The sequence below is a fragment of the Giraffa tippelskirchi genome, chromosome 11 (genome assembly GCF_054371585.1).
Source record: "Giraffa tippelskirchi isolate mGirTip1 chromosome 11, T2T-mGirTip1v1.2.pri, whole genome shotgun sequence".
Lineage (NCBI taxonomy): Eukaryota > Metazoa > Chordata > Mammalia > Artiodactyla > Giraffidae > Giraffa > Giraffa tippelskirchi.
Window position 1 is genome coordinate 112855761 of NC_137285.1, and position 16152 is coordinate 112871912.

Here is a 16152-nt window from a genome sequence, read left to right on the forward strand (position 1 = left end):
AGTGAAAAGGCTAAGATAAGATAGTCTGACTCCATTCAAGAATTTGTCAAATTTGCCTTCTTTAGCACTGAAATTTCTGGACGTCAGATCGAAGTACTCTCTTAAACAGATACAATACCCTTGATGTTTCAGTCTAATAGTAATCAGTGGTGATGTTCTTTTGTCTTCTCTTGGTGTTGTAAGTAAAGAACTGTCTTTGATCTCTTTGCTGTTCAGGGGACTCTGAAGAGTCTTCTCCAGCACCACAGTTCAAAAGCATCAGTTCTTCAGTGTTCAGCCAACTCTCAAATCCATACATGACTCCTGGAAAAACAATAGCTTTGACTGTATGTACCTTTGTTGGCAAAGTAATGTCTCTGCTTTTTAATACACTGTTTAGGTTTGTCATAGCTTTCATTTTTTTTCATTTTGACTTTATTTAGTTTCTTTTTGTTTGTTTGTTTGAGAATTAGGGATGGTTAAGAGGATAGTTTTCAAGTTTATTAACACTTAAAATTTAAGCTTTCTGCATTGCGGCAAGTAGAAGAGGCTTTGAAAGATAGTCAGAGGAGTGTGTGTGTCTGTGTGTGAAGCTGTAAAATGCATATCAAGGCAAAGGTGTTTCTTGTTGTAGGTATAGAAATCAGTACAGCCTAGACTCAAAAGCTGCAGTGCTTGCTTCAGTGTGTGTGTGTGTGTTGGGGCGGGGGGTGGCAGCATGTGTGTATGTAACCTGAACTATGCATATTTTATGTTATAATTTGTATAGATTTTTTCCCACTATTTCATACATAAACTGCGTATATGCTTTCTCCTTTCTGATTTGTTTATTGGCTGTGCTGGGTATTTGTTGCTGCATGAAGGCTTTCTCTAGTTCTGCCAAGTGGGGCCTGCTCGCCAGTTGTGATGCACAGGCTTCTCACTGTGGTGGCTTCTCTAGCTGCAGAGCACGGGCTCGAGGCTCACAGGCTTCAGTAGTTGTGGCGTGCACAGGTTCCAGAGTGCAGGCTCATTAGTTTTGGCACATGAGCTTAATTGCCCCGTGGCATGTGGAATCTTCCTGGACCACGGATCAAACCTGTGTCTCCTGCATTGGCAGTCAGATTTTTAACCACTGGACGACCAGGGAAGTCTTCCTTTTTTTAAAAAATGAGAATAATTGCTATTTGTTTCTTACGGTGCTGCTTTAAGTAACTTCTCTGCTATAATTTATATTTTTAAATGTATTAAAGGGTTCCTAGTAAGAGCTTTTCTAGAATGTCTCTTACATTACCATATCATAAAGTCTGTAGTATCCTTAATGACTTTTGAAAAGGCATTATAAGACTGATTTTGCATTGTTTTTCTGAAATGCAATCCTGTTCTTTTTATGAATTCTTAGATAATTTTAATTTCAGTTTGGATATCCCCTTAATTTTGATGTGATTTAAATTTGGGGAAGGATTGAGTGGATCTCTTTGTAAATTCCTAGCTTTGTTGGGCTATGGTCAAAGAATGTGACCTGTAAATTCCCTGTTTTGGAACATTAAGAAGTTTTAATGGACAAACATGCCATTGATTTTTGTAAATATTCCAAGAACACGAGAGAAGAATATTTGTAGCTTATAAGGTGCAAGGTTTTACATAAATCTGTTCAACTAGAATTTGTTGATTGTATTATTCAACTCTTCTGTATCCTTTTTTCTTGAGTATTCTGTGAAGCTCTCAAATACATTTATTAAATTTCCCATGAAGACTATGTTTTAATTTTTTCCTTGCATTTCTAATTTTACTTTATTTTGATATCATATTATTTGGTATATAAAGTGTAATAATGATTACATCTTTCTTATAAGTAAATAGTATCAGTCTTGTGCAAAGTTTTACTTTGAATGTCAACCTATAGTATTAATGTTGCCATTTTGGATTTTTGTTTGTATGCATTTATTTCGTTTATATTTGCTGTTTTTTTGGTGGCCATTTTATGGTTGTTCTTCAGTTGCTAAATCATGTCTGACTCGTTGTGAGCCCAAGGACTGCAACACTCTAGGATTCCCTGTCCTTCACTATCTCCTGGAGTTTGCTCAGATTCATGTCCAGTGAGTTGATTATCCTATCTAACCAATTAATGGTGGCTCAGTGGTAACAAATCCACTTGCAATACAAGAAAATGGGTTTGATCCCTGGGTTGGGAAGATCCCTGAAAAAGGAAATGACAACCCACTCAAATATTCTTGCCTAGAGAATCCCATGGAGAGAGGAGCCTGGCTGGCTACAGTCCATGGGGTCGCAAAGAGTCTGACATGACCAAAGCAACTTTGCATACCTAATCCACTGCTACCCCCCTTCTCCTTTTGCCTTCAATCTTTCCCAGCATCTTTTGCTTTCAGTCTTCTCCAATGAGTTGACTCTTTGCATCAGGTGGCCAAAGCATTGGAGCTTCAGCTTCAGCATCAGTCCTTCCAATATTCAGGGTTGATTTCCTTTAGGATTAACTGGTTTGATCTCTTTGCATTCCAAAAGCTTTTGTAAATAATATGTAATGTGATTCTTAAAAATCAAACCTGATGGTTCTTGTCTCTTAGTGGAATTCACCCCATTCACATTTATTGTATGATATGATTACGTTATCTGTGAAATAATCTAGGTAAATTTGTTTTGATCCTTATTCTTTTTATACTTTTTGTTTTAAACCTTTGTTTCTGCAGGCTTAATTTTGTTTCTGTTGCTTTATTTCCCCTGCATTGACAGTAAAAAAATCAGGGGTCATTTTTAAATGTAAAGGTTGTTTCTGAGAAACTTATTCCTTCTGATTGTCTTCATCATAGTCATTAGTAATCTGTAAGATTAAATACCACAGCTGCCAACTTTTTCTTTTTTAAAAAGATGTCCTCAACCTGGAAAAATTCTTACTGCTTATCTGAGAACAGACAGTTTGACATAAAGAATCTTTGCCAGTTAAGACATTTCTCTAGATCTTGGTTTAATCACTATCTGGCTGTTGCATAAGATAACCATTCTGTGTCTGATTCATTTTGGCATTATTCTTTTAAACTCTATAAACACTGGAATGTTCACAAGTAAAACAAGTGTTTTAGTAGAGAAATTTTATAAGTTTGGAATTTTTGCCTAAATGTCTGCCCCTTGGTTGTATTTGTACATCTTATTCTTCATATGTAGAGTGTCATAGACCAGAAATAGACCATGGATGGAGGAGCCTGGTAGGCTGCAATCCATGGGGTCGCTACGAGTCGGACACGACTGAGCGACTTCACTTTCACTTTTCACTTTAATGCATTGGAGAAGGAAATGGCAACCCACTCCAGTGTTCTTGCCTGGAGAATCCCAGGGACGGCGGAGCCTGCGGGGCCGCCATCTATGGGGTCGCACAGAGTCGGACACGACTGAGGTGACTTAGCAGTAGACCAGAAATAACTTTGTTATATAGAAGTAAGTATATGTATGTGTGTGCTTTGTCTCTCAATTGTGTCTGACTCTTTGCAACCGCATGGGCTGTAGCCCACCAGGCTCCTCTGACCTTGGGGATTCTCCAGGCAAGACTACTGGACTGGGTTGCCATGCCCTCCTCCAGGGGATCTTCTAAGTCCAAGGTTTGAACCCAGTTCTCCCTCATTGCAAGTGGATTCTTTACCATCTGAGCCGCTAGGGAAGCCCAAGCATATAGCAGAATATTTATTAGTATTTATTAGTTGCTAATATTGGGTCTTGAACAGGATGTAATAAGTTGTTGGAAAAAAGAGGTATTAGGAAAGATGAGTTGTATTTATTAAGTGGGCCTTAGGAAGCATCACTATAAACAAAGCTAGTGGAGGTGATGGAATTCCAGTTGAGCCATTTCAAATCCTGAAAGATGATGTTTTGAAAGTGCTTCCCTCAATATGTCAGCAAATTTGGAAAACTCAACAGTGGCCACAGGACTGGAAAAGGTCAGTTTTCATTCCAGTCCCGAAGAAAGGCAACGCCAAAGAATGCTCAAATTACTGCACAATTGCACTCATCTCACTCGCTAGTAAAGTAATGCTCAAAATTCTCTAAGCCAGGCTTCAGCAATACACGAACTTCCAAATGTTGAAGCTGGTTTTAGAAAAGGCAGAGGAACCAGAGATCCATTTGCCAACATCCACTGGATCATTGAAAAAGCAAGAGAGTTCCAGAAAAACATCTATTTCTGCTTTATTGACTATGCCAAAGCCTTTGACTGGATCACAGTAAACTGTGGAAAATTCTGAAAGAGATGGGACTACCAGACCACCTGACCTGCTTCTTGAGAAACCTGTATGCAGGTCAGGAAGCAACAGTAAGAACTGGACATGGAACAACAGACTGGTTCCAATAGGAAAAGGAGTACGTCAAGGCTGTATATTGTCACCCTGCTTATTTAACTTATATGCAGAGTACATCATGAGAGACGCTGGGCTGGATGAAGCACAAGCTGGAATCAAGATTGCCAGGAGAAATATCAATAACCTTAGATACACAGATGACACCACCCTTATGGCAGAAAGTGAAGAAGAACTAAAGAGCCTCTTGATGAAAATGAAAGAGGAGAGTGAGGAAGTTGGCTTAAAGCTCAACATTCAGAAAATGAAGACCATGGCATCCGGTCCCATCACCTCATGGGAAATAGATGGGGAAACAGTGGCAGCAGTGGCTGACTTTGTTTTTTTGGGCTCCAAAGTCACTGCAGATGGTGACTGCAGCCATGAAATTAAAAGACGCTTACTCCTTGGAAGGAAAGTTATGACCAACCTAGACAGCATATTAAAACGAAGGGGCATTACTTTACCAACAAAGGTCCGTCTAGTCAAGGCTATGGTTTTTCCAGTGGTCATGTATGGATGTGAGAGTTGGACTGTAAAGAAAGCTGAGCACTGAAGAATTGATGCTTTTGAACTTGGTGTTGGAGAAGACTCTTGAGAGTCCCTTGGACTGCAAGGAGATCCAACCAGTCCATCCTAAAGGAGATCAGTCCTGGGTGTTCGTTGGAAGGACTGATGTTGAAGCTGAAACTCCAATATTTTGGCCAGCTGATGCGAAGAGCTGACTCACTTGAAAAGACCCTAATGCTAGGAAAGATTTAGGGTGGGAGGAGAAGGGGACGACAGAGGATGAGATGTTGGATGGCATCACTGACTCAATTGACATGAGTTTGGGTAAATTCCTGGAGTTGGTGATGGACAGGGAGGCCTGGCGTGGTGCGGTTCATGGGGTTGCAAAGAGTCGGACATGACTGAGCGACTGAACTGAATAGGCATAGTTCCCTTGTTGTTGTTGTCTAGTCACTAAGTCATATCCGACTCTTTTGTGACCCCATGGACTACAGCCTGCCAGGCTCCTCTGTCCATGGAATTTCCGAGGCAAGAATACTGGAGTGGATTGACATTTCCTTCTCCTGGGGATCTTCCCCACCCAGGAATCAAACCCACATCTCCTGCACTGGCAGGCAGATTCTTTACTGCTGAGCAACCAGGGAACCCCCTTAGGTTCTCAGTAACCAAAAAAATATGGCTGCAAGTCCCATCTCAGTCATTATTTTGGGATCTTGAGCAATATAATTAACTTCTGAGCCTCAGTTTCCTATCTGCAAAAAAGAAACAATAAATTGTAAATATTAAAACAATGCTTGGAAAGCTTTTAAACATGGCATCTAACAGAGGAAATGTTCTATATTAGTCATTATGATTCAAAACATTCGTTACAGGTCCTTGCTCCTAACTAAAAAACAAAAACTTGAAACTCTTAGTATTATGATCAGATACTATAAGTAAGATAGTAAAAATGAAGTGCAACCACCTGATCAAAAAAACCCCCCCAAATAGTCTACCTGTATGTATAGGTTCTATACAATATATACAATATACAGGTTCTATACAAACTTCATAAACACAGAATCACAGCTTTTCATCTTATAATTGTATTAAAGCTTAATAATAGAAACAAAGGTTAGAAAAAAATCAGAAGACGCCCATTTCATCATCCAAATACAACTATTTATTTGGGGACATTTTTGAGTTTGATGACATTTTCAATGTTTAACGCAACTTGCATAAATATCTTACAACTCCAACTTTAATTCACAACAAAAAATTACAAATAAGAGGTTTAAATCTGTTTCTCAATCTATTTTAGCATCATTCTAAATAAATAGCTATTGATACACATAAAAGTAAAGTCACTGAAGTAATTAGCAGGATCCATTTTAATGGAGTAAAAAAGTATAGAATATTACAAGGGGTTTCATTTTTTTAAGAAAAGGAATGTGGAGTATTTTGTGACAGGCCAGTAAGACAGCTGGAACAAAGCTGTTGGAGCAACAGCTGTGTACCACGTACTGTTCATCTAAAACCACAAACTAAAGTAACCCATGTCAGACAACTTTATTTGACTCATCAGCTCAGCCAATGGCTTCTTCCTGAAACTATCTGCTATAAGGAAATTAACTAAATACATAATTTGCAATATGAGGAACGAGAAAAAAATAAACAAAACAGTCTGTGTCTTTAAAATGTAAAACTAAATGTTGAGAACCACAGTCTGACGTTATAACAGAAGACAACCTTTTCCATACTATTTTATCACCTGCTTAAATTATGATCATAGAACCTATCAAACTTCATAATGGTAAGGAAATAATCCCAAGACCCGACATTTGATGACGTAGAAATTACTAACATGCAAGCTCCCCAGTTTCTACTCCATTCTTAACTTTCAACTGAATGGAAAGTGCTTTTACCATAAAACACTGCAATGGTTATAAGAATTTTTAACTTTAAGTAACGTAACAATTAAAAAGAAGCTGATTTAAACCAAGATGTTGGTATGGACCATGGCAATATCTGAAAATAATTCATGCAGTACTCAAGTTACTATTATTATTCAAGTCATTAAATTATCATAGGCTTGTACCTTTGTTTTAAACCTATACTTTTGTTTTAAATTTTATCATTTTTTGATTCCAACACCAATGAAGCCTTCTCTAAGCTAAATTCACTACTCTCTCAGTTTAGGATGCGCACCTATGCGTGCTTGTGCACACGCACATACACGCACAGGGTGAACGTCCCTGCCGTGTTTAATTGATTTAACTTGAGCAGCAAGAGGCAAAATCACAAATACTTGCATATCTTTTCCACAAGAGTTTTGAAACTTAAATGTTACATCTATCACAAATCTTCCTTTGCAGTTTGACTCAACTCCTTGCTTACTGTTCTTTTCCTTTCAGCTAACAAATTGCTGACTCTTGTAATCTCAACCACATGTATCATTTAACCAAAGCATTAAGAGAAAACTCACCAGGAAACAAGACAAAAGTAATAAATCTTTAAGATCTTACTCTCAAGTTGTTTTACATTTCCTGAGTCAGAATTTCCAGAGAGAAATTAAAATAGGAAATCTTCTCGAGACAAAGATTATTTTCTGTTTTTTTTTCTTGTGAATTTGTTTTTATTTTACTGGGTCTAGGGGATGGGATGGGGAATACCTCTGTAAGTTATGCCCCACTAGGAAGATGTCCATTCTAACTTTCCTGGGATAGCTTTCGGAGCTTTTTCTTTCTCTTGGAGCCGCTGCTCTTGCTGGCAGCAGCCTCTTCAGGTCCACTGCTGAGTGGCTCCTCCTTGGAAGACAATTTCCGCTTTTTCTTGGGGACCCTCTTGTTTTCTGACTCATCAATAAAACTGAATGCTATGGATCAACTACTAAAATTCTAAAGCTCAAATGTGTATGTGCAACATGTAGTCTTTTAATTTCAGAGAAACTTTGAAACCCAAAATCGAAAACAGTTTATTTCTACAGCCTCTTTAGTGACCAGTGGTTCAGTTCAGTTTAGTCGCTTTAGTCCGACTCTTTGCAACCCCATGAACCGCAGCACACCAGGCCTCCCTGTCCATCACCAACTCCCAGAGTTTACCCAAACTCATGTCAATTGAGTCAGTGATGCCATCCAACCATCTCATCCTCTGTCATCCCCTTCTCCTCCCACCTTCAATCTTTCCCAGCATCAGGGTCTTTTCAAATGAGTTAACTCTTTGCATCAGCTGGCCAAAATATTGGCGTTTCAGCTTCAACATTGGTCCTTCCAATGAACACCCAGGACTGATCTCTTTTAGGATGGACTGGTTGGATCTCCTTGCAGCCCAAGGGACTCTCGAGAGTCTTCTCCAACACCACAGGTCAAAAGCATCAATTCTTCTGCACTCAGCTTTCTTTACAGTCCAACTCTCACATCCATACATGACCACTGGAAAAACCATAGCCTTGACTAGATGGACCTTTGTTGACAAAGTAATGTTTCTGCTTTTTAATATGCTGTCAAGGTTGGTCATAACTTTCCTTCCAAGGAGTAAGCGTCTTTTAATTTCCTGGCTGCAATCACCATTTGCAGTGATTTTGGAGTCCAGAAAAATAAAGTCAGCCACTGTTTCCACTGTTTCCCAGTCTAGTTGCCATGAAGTGATGGGACCATATGCCATGATCTTAGTTTTCTGAATGTTGAGCCTTAAGCCAACTTTTTCTCTTCTCTGTGCCGTATTACATTGCCCAAATATAATGTTTTATTTAATGAGTTACCTTAATAATGAAGTCTTTAAGTTTTTCTTTGAGTAGGTTCATGAAGCATTTTCTATTTAGTTGAATTTAGGAGACCCAGGATTGAATAGGGAGTGAAGCGTTTTTTATAGTATCTATTTGCCTCCCTTTTTGCTTTCTTCTGTCTGTCAACTGTTTCCCATTACTGCTACACATTCTCCTCTGGTTACTGCTCTACCCTGACTTGGCATCCCTGGACCTATTTGAAATTCCTGCTCTCACACAGTGCCTCAGTTCAGTTCTGTTGCTCAGTCATGTCCGACTCTTTGCAACCCCATGAACAACAGCATGCCAGGCCTCCCTGTCCATCACCAACTCCTGGAGTTTACCCAAACTCATGTCCATTGAGTCGGTGATGCCATCCAGCCATCTCATCCTCTGTCATCCCCTTCTCCTCCCGCCTTCAATCTTTCCCAGCATCAGGGTCTTTTCAAATGAGTCAACTCTTTGCATCAGCTGGCCAAAATATTGGAGTTTCAGCTTCAACATCAGTCCTTCCAATGAACACCCAGGACTGATCTCTTTTAGGATGGACTGGTTGGATCTCCTTGCAGTCCAAGGGACTCTCGAGAGTCTTCTCCAACACCACACTTCAAAAGCATCAATTCTTTGGCGCTCAGCTTTCTTCACAGTCCAACTCTCACATGACTACGGGAAAAACCATAGCCTTGACTAGATGGACCTTTGTTGGCAAAGTAATGTCTCTGCTTTTTAATATGCTATCTAGGTTGGTCATAACTTTCCTTCCAAGGAGTAAGCGTCTTTTAATTTCATGGCTGCAGTCACCATCAGCAGTGATTTTGGAGCCCCCCAAAATAAAGTCTGACACTGTTTCTACTGTTTCCCCATCCATTTCCCATGAAGTGATGGGACCGGACGCCATGATCTTAGTTTTCTGAATGTTGAGTTTTAAGCCAACTTTTTCACTCTCTTCTCTCACTTTCATCAAGAGGCTCTCTAGTTCTTCTTAGCTTTCTGCCATAAGGGTGGTGTCATCTGCATATCTGAGGTTATTGATATTTCTCCTGGCAATCTTGATTCCAGCTTGTGCTTCTTCCAGCCCAGTGTTTCTCATGATGTACTCTGCATATAAGTTAAATAAGCAGGGTGACAATATACAGCCTTGACGTACTCCTTTTCCTATTTGGAACCAGTCTGTTGTTCCATGTCCAGTTCTAACTGTTGCTTCCTGACCTGCATACAGGTTTCTGAAGAGGCAGGTCAGGTGGTCTGGTATTCCCATCTCTTTCAGAATTTTCCAGTTTCTTGTGATCCACACAGTCAAAGGCTTTGGCATAGTCAATAAAGCAAAAATAGATGTTTTTCTGGAACTCTCTTGCTTTTTTGATGATCCAGCGGATGTTGGCAATTTGGGAGGTAAGTATACATAGTCTTAATATTTTTTCTTTATAATGTTTTCTGAGATATTTTATAGTTACTTACAAACAAGAATGTGCTCTAAATTGACTTAAGTATGTACTCAGATGGAAACTTTGAACCTTTCATTTGGTGTTCAAGGTATCATGACTTGGTTGACAAGACACAAGTGTGTTCTTTAGGGGTTTTCCTTCAGGGCGGGAAACTATTTTTTCTGCCTGTCTATTCAAACAACAAATAAAACTTTGTGATTCTAATTATGTTAAAAAGTTAATAATTGAGATTGTGAGCAAAACTGTTTTGTGTGAATGTGTATGTATAAGTGTATGTGTTGTGGTTTGCTTTTAAAATTACTATATCCAGTTGCTGAAGATTTCTCCAAAGCATAGTATCTGATTTCATCTTGGTGGTTACAGGAACTGATGATTCATTTTGCCTTAAATTTCCTGTATGAAGAACTGATACCTTTAACTTTTCCCAGAATAAAATTAAGCTATTAGTAGATACAAAAAAATGAAGGCTCACATAATGTGGTTTTAGGTAGGTGTGAGTAAGGATTAAAAGAAAATCTAGAGTATTATATGCTAGATCTGTGATGTATGCTATTCGGCTAACATTTTTGCTTATGAAATTTGCTGATTTATAAAATGGGTAATTCCTGGACTACTTTCATTAAAAACTGATAATTTGGGGGAGTAGGATTATTTATTTTAAAAATGTGCTTCCCATTTGGCCTTGTGAATGAAGAGGAATCATATTTTCAAGTTTGGATGATTATAGGATTAGAAAAAAGGCTGTTGATGGTTGTTCATATGAAAGTGTTGCCTTTATTTTTGGGTACTTTAGCTTTTTGGAGAGGTAAGATGAGAGAGAAAAGGAATTCTGTGTTCTTCAATGTAAAAGTATGTACACTTAGTTGTTGATAATTCTCTCAGTAAAGAAATTGATTGAAAATGTGATGATTAGGGGGATCTTTAGATTTATAGATTATAATATGTGCTTAAGAGGAAGTGGGTGCCGTAGAGTGGTAAGACTTGGAAGGTTGGAGAAGGTGAAATAAATGCTCTTGTTCTGGAGTTTAGAGATTTGAATGATCTCCTTTTGGGAGTGTTACCTGCGAATTAACTCTTGATGTAAGTTGGAGGGTCTCTTGGTGATTTTGGATAAATTCTGAATGTCATGTAAGAACTGACTCTTATATTGATTTTTGGAAACTTGAAAAAGTGTTTTGCTTGTAGCATGGTTTAATATTACTGGTTTTCTGGTGTCTTATAAGAAGAGCTGTTCTTCCCATTCTAGAGGCAAGTGGAAGTTGTGGTCCTTTAAGACTTTTGTAACAGAATTTGGAAAATGTTCTACATGCAAGCATTCTTTTGCCCTTTTTTTTTTTTGTACAAAGGACTCTTAGGATTCTGGTGATGCCTTTGACTCCTCAGAATATTGTTTTCTTAAATGTATACTACATGGGTTTATAAAAGAAACCGATTGCCTTGAAATATAATTATCAAAATATTAAAAACAGAAGTCTTTTTAATGCATGTTGAGTGTAAATGCTTTTCTTATTTATCTGTAATAGCTGTTACATGAAATATCTGTGATTTCTATTGAAGAAAGTCACAGGTACTGCCACTGTGGCTTATTGAGGGAAATGCTAAATTTCTGGTTAGAGGTTAATGAAAAAAAATTCTCCTGTGTTTTTGAAGTTTTAATCCCAGGAACCTCTTCGATGCAGAATGAATGAATAAATAAAAAAGCAGTTAGAACCAGATGACTGTGGAATTGAGTCTCATATTCTCCACTTACTAGTATCTGTATCTTACTAAGTAAAATACCTTGCTAATATTTTCCCAACTTTGAGCCTTTGTTTCCTCATCAATATAATGGAGATGGTAATAGTACTTTTGGGAACACCTACAGAATTAAAATTCTGCAAGTACTGTTACCTTTTTCATCTACTGCCACAGTGACTGGTATTGTCATTCTACCAGTTTGAGTGAAGTGTAAAAACTTTTATGTCCCTTTACTCTTCCCTGTTTGAGTTCAGTTCAGTCACTCAGTCGTGTCCAACTCTTTGTGGCCCTATGGACTGCAACGTGCCAGGCCTCCCTGTCCATCACCAACTCCCGGAGCTTACTCAAACTCATGTCCGTTGAGTCGGTGATGCCATCCAACCATCTCATCCTCTGTCGAGCCCTTCTTCTCCTGCCTTCAATCTTTTCCAGCATCGGGGTCTTTTCAAATGAGTCAGTTCTTTGCATCAGGTGGCCAGAATATTGGTGTTTCAGCTTCAGCATCAGTTCTCCCAATGAATATTCAGGACTAATCTCCTTTAGGATGGACTGGTTGGATCTCTTGCAGTCCAAGGGACTCTCAAGAGTCTTCTCCAACACCACAGTTCAAAAGCATCAATTCTTCGGCACTCAGGTTTCTTTCTAGTCCAACTCTCACATCCATACATGACTACTGGAAAAACCATAGCCTTGACTAGACGGACCTTTGTTGACAAAGTAATGTCTCTGCTTTTTAATATGCTGTCAAGGTTGGTCATAACTTTCCTTCCAAGGAGTAAGCGTCTTTTAATTTCATGGCTGCAGTTACCGTCTGCAGTGATTTTGGAGCCCAGAAAAATAAAGTCTGACACTGTTTCCCCATCTATCTGCCATGAAGTAATGGGACCGGATGCCATGATCTTAGTTTTCTGAATGTTGAGTTTTAAGCCAACTTTTTCACTCTCCTCTTTCACTTTCATCAAGAGGCTCTCTAGTTCTTCTTCGCTTTCTGCCATAAGGGTGGTGTCATCTGCATATCTGAAGTTATTGATATTTCTCCCGGCAATCTTGATTCCAGCTTGTGCTTCTTCCAGCCCGGCATTTCTCATGATGTACTCTGCATATAAGTTAAATAAGCAGGGTGACAATATACAGCCTTGACGTACTCCTTTTCCTATTTGGAACCAGTCTGTCACTCCCCTGTTTATAATATACTAATTAAAAAAACTGCATTAGACCATATTATAACTTTTTTTTCAACTTTCAGGGATACTTTAGAAAACCCAATAGTAAGAAAACCTGTTGTATATGTCCATATTTTTGCTAACTCTTCTTTCCTGAGGTTCCTTCTGTTAGTGTTTCTTTTTGGTTTAGAGAACTTCTTTAGTCATTTTTTAAGAGTAAGTCTGCTGGTGACAGATTCTTTTGTAATTTACTTAACATAAAAGTAAGAGGACTTTTTTTGTGGATTGACAATTCAGCACCTGAAAAATTGTGCCACTTCTGGTCTTAATGTTTTCTGATAAGATATTTGCAGTCATTCTGTTGCTCCCTATAGGTTGATGTTTTTCTCTGCCCTCAAGGTTTTTTCTTTGTTTTTCAGTTTTTAGAAGTTTAATTATGATGTGTCTTGGTGTGGATTTCTTTGGGTTTTTTACCTTTCTAGAGTTTACTCATCTTCTTAAGTTTGTAGATCTGGCTTGCCAAATTTAGGGAGTTTTCAGTTATTTTTTCAAATACTTTTAAGCCTTGCTATTTTGTCCTCTCCTTCCCAAATGCTGATAGTATGAATGTTGTTGGATCTTTTGTTATCGTCTCACAGGAGCTTGAGCCTTTATTTATTTATTTGTTTTCAGCCTATTTCTCTTAGTTTTTCAGATTGGATAATTTTCATAGTCTTATCTTCCAATTCATTGATTATTTCTATCCTTCCACTCGGGTTATTTTGATTATTCTATTTTCAATTTTAAGTTCCCATTTTGTCCTTTTTAACATATTTGTTTGCTGACACTTTGATTTTTTTGCTGAGACTTCTTTTCCCCCCCTGTGTATTTCAAGCATGCTTGTAATTGTTGAAACATTTTTGTCCGGACAACTTTAATATCTTTGTCAGATGATTGTAACATCTCTGTCGTCTTGATGGTGGTGTCTGTTGATTACATTTTTGTCACTCAGTTTGAGATTGTCCTTGGATTTTCTTTTGAAACCAGACCATATTTTGTCCTGAGGCTTTGGATCTTAGTCAGACGTCAGTGTTAGCTGACTCTTTGAGGCTGCCCTAACAGGAGAGAGAGGTGGAGGGGGCTGCCTTGCTGCTGCGAGGTGAGGGTGGACATCCAGTTGCCTCTTCAAGGTTCCACTGAAACTTGAGGTGAGGGGAGACACTCATTATTGCTGGGTGGGGGTGGAAGTCCAGTCTCCCCTCATGATCTTCAGTGATACTCTTGTGGAGTAAGATTCATTACTGATCCATGGGGATGAAAGTTCCGGCTTCCTACTTGGCCTTCTCTGACACTATCCAATGGGGGTATTGGGGTGCTTCCTGTATGGCCTCGAGAATGTGAAATTAATTAATTTCATACATCTCACAGTTGCATATTTAAAAAAATGTTTCTGATGATACAAACAATTCTTGTTTCAGAAGAAAAATGGTAGCAGGTGAGCAGCAAACAATTAAATGCAATACAATGTTTTATATTGTCATCCCTTACTGAATAGCTTAAAAAAAACAATGCCACTTTAAAATTATCCATTGACAAAGATTAATAAAAGGTTACCTGTTATAAGGTAAAGAAGCAAGGATATGGGTACTGTTACATTGCTACTGAAATTGTAAGTCAACTACCTGTATTAGTCTTAAATGTCATAAACTTTGACCCAGGAGTTAATTTTCAAGGAATTTTTCCTGATGAAGTAATTTGCTATAAGGTATAAAGATTTATCAGAGAAGGCAATGGCACCCCACTCCAGTACTCTTGCCTGGAAAATCCCATGGACGGAGGAGCCTGGTAGGCTGCAGTCCATGGAGTCGCTAAGAGTCGGATATGACTGAGCAACTTCACTTTCCCTTTTCCCTTTCATGCATTGGAGAAGGAAATGGCAACCCACTCCAGTATTCTTGCCTGGAGAATCCCAGGGACGGGGGAGCCTGGTGGGCTGCCGTCTATGGGGTCGCACAGAGTCGGACACGACTGAAGCGACTTAGCAGCAGCAGCAGCATAAAGATTTATATACAAAGTTTTGTGACAGGGCTACTTAAAAGATTTTGGAAATAGCCTTATATGATCAGTAATAAAGATGGATTAAATAATGGTCCATGTCATTAAAATTAATTTTTAGGAGACTGTTTAACAAGGAGGAAATAGTCATTAAATAGGAGGTAAAACAGATTATAAAACTGAGCATACAGTAGATTTAATTATACTTTGTTTTGTTTTTGGCATTGTGGTTAGGGACCTGGAACTTGAATTTTCTTTAGTGCAGAGATAGATCCAAGTCTTGAGGGGGCCTGAAGCTTACATGGTTTGGGGGACCATCTTTAAGAAAGAATATAGAATTGTGTACGCAGGTGAATATTTGTTTAGAATAAGAAAAGAGGCATTTGTATAAACGAAGGACCTCAAAGCCCAGTCTTAATTCATTTTGTGGTGAATCTGTCTCTGCTCTAAAATATAAAATTTGGTTTATGTACACTGAGACTTCATTAATCTTACTTATATCTTCTGTCCTCTATATTTTTCATTATATGCGGAATTGTTTTTCTAAACTTTTCCCGTGTTTCTAATAATTCTTGCACTGACTTATACTTTTTGTTGTGTAAATAATTTTGTTTCATTATTGCTTAATGAGATTATAAAATCTCACTATAGCTCTTGCCAAATTTTACCATGTTTAATACTGATGTTTTTTTCTGCTGACTAAATTTGTTGCATATTTTTGCTTACGCTTTTATTATTAGCCTTCTATTTTTTTCTTTTTTTGAAGCCTCTTTTTTTAAGGAAGCCTTGTAAGTTTATTGCAGTTATTTTGGTCTCAGTTTGGCCTCTTTGTATTTTTCTCTCCTTACTTCTGTGTTTGACCTGTGTTGTAGGTTTTTTAATTTCACAGAAACTTTTAAGGCGTAGCATCTAGTTTTACTGCTGGTTGTGTGTGTGTGTGTGTTGGGGGAGGGAGAGTAAATAAAGTTTCCATCCATGAATTTTTTTCTTCTGAGTTGTGGTTGTGAATGTGTGTTACTCTGTGAAGAGTTGGTTGGAAGATATTAAAATTTTGTACTGTATATTTTCTTTTTCCCTAAAGCATTTAGAGATTCCTTAAGTAGGGGAGAATTCATGTAGCTTGGGTTATGTTGCGTGAATTTGTATTGTCACAGTTCAGTTGCAGTTTGACCGGTGACTTGTCTTTCAAGTGAAATCGCCTAGCTTTATAATCCCACCGTCCT

At 38.3% G+C, this 16152-nt stretch overlaps 1 protein-coding gene across 2 annotated transcripts in view; it reads left to right on the forward strand.

Moving 5' to 3' along the window:
- RRAS2 (RAS related 2) overlaps positions 1 to 16152 on the forward strand; it is a 78393-nt gene that overhangs the window by 10697 nt on the left and 51544 nt on the right. The gene's annotated exons all lie outside the window — the stretch shown is intronic.